Genomic DNA, 1,064 nt, shown 5'->3' on the forward strand with positions numbered 1-1,064 from the left:
TCCTCGCCTCCGGCTGGAGCCTGCCTGGGCTGCCGTTGCGCTGAGTTCCGCCTGGGCTGCGGGGTCCGAGTGAACGACAGCGGCGTCCCCGGAGACCCCGCGGGCGAGCCGGTGTCAGCAGCGTCGCTTTCTCCAACGCTGAGGTCGGGAGGGAGCTTGGGAAGGAGGCTCCCTGGGAGCCCCCCCGTCCGGACGGGGCCTGCGTTCCCATGTTTACTGGAAGACCTTTTCCAGTGACTTGGGATTGTCACTGTGTGTGTGGGTGGCCTTGACCCTTCACCTGCTTCCAAAAAGCGTCGGAGGCCGCTGACATCCAACACGCGTGGAAGTCAGCCCCCACCCCCACGCACTTGCAGGAGACAGCAGGGAGCCTCCGCCCCGGGAACTCTCTAGGTATCTTGGCCTAGAAAAGAAAGCGTTGAGCGTTAGAGGGCCTGGCTGAGCCCGGGCAGGCTGCCTGGGGCGGTGGAGAGAGAGGCACCTGCTGCTTGCTGCTCTGTGACCTTGGGCAACCCCCCCGGGGCACCCGAGCGCCGGGTCTCACTGTGGGAACGACGGTGGCACCTGTCTCAAAGGGTGAAGGTGGAATGAAGTCGGGTCCGCGGTGGGCACTGCCCGAAAGCTGCGTTTCTTCTCTTCCCTCTCTGAGCTCTCCAGCATCCTAGGGGTAGTCAGGAGGGCCGGGAATGGGAACAGCTTGTCGTTGTCACAAAGTTTCTAGTTTGTCAAGAGGAATCTTGCTGTCCCTTCTCTCCCTAGGGGAGTTGCACAGGACGGACTGTGCCCGAATTCATTCCTTCCATGGGAACACTGGAGTGCCCTCCCTGTGTCCCCAATTATCTAAGAACAGTGCTGACTTCTTGTCACATTGTTCTTTATTAGTAAAGACAGTGTGTTCAATAGGTAACAAACTCTTCTCCTGAACTCAAATAGCAGGGGGAAAAATCCTCTTTAAAACCTTAGTCTCAGTGTGTGACTTGTACTAATATTAGTTGGCAAAGTCCCTTCTCTGTGTTCCCCTCCATCCTTGAAGCACCTGCCCACTCCGCCCCGCCCCCACCCCT

At 58.8% G+C, this 1,064-nt stretch overlaps 1 protein-coding gene across 1 annotated transcript in view; it reads left to right on the forward strand.

Moving 5' to 3' along the window:
- The first annotated feature begins 6 nt into the window (after nt 1-6).
- Nucleotides 7-1,064, forward strand: part of KLHL36 (kelch-like family member 36) — a 17,750-nt gene continuing 16,692 nt past the window's right edge. The window contains exon 1 of the mRNA XM_011971403.1: nt 7-143. The gene's annotated coding sequence lies outside the window, so the exon portion shown is untranslated. The remainder of the gene's footprint in view (nt 144-1,064) is intronic.

This window comes from Mandrillus leucophaeus, unplaced genomic scaffold (assembly GCF_000951045.1).
Source record: "Mandrillus leucophaeus isolate KB7577 unplaced genomic scaffold, Mleu.le_1.0 Scaffold10, whole genome shotgun sequence".
NCBI classification, from domain to species: Eukaryota; Metazoa; Chordata; class Mammalia; order Primates; family Cercopithecidae; genus Mandrillus; species Mandrillus leucophaeus.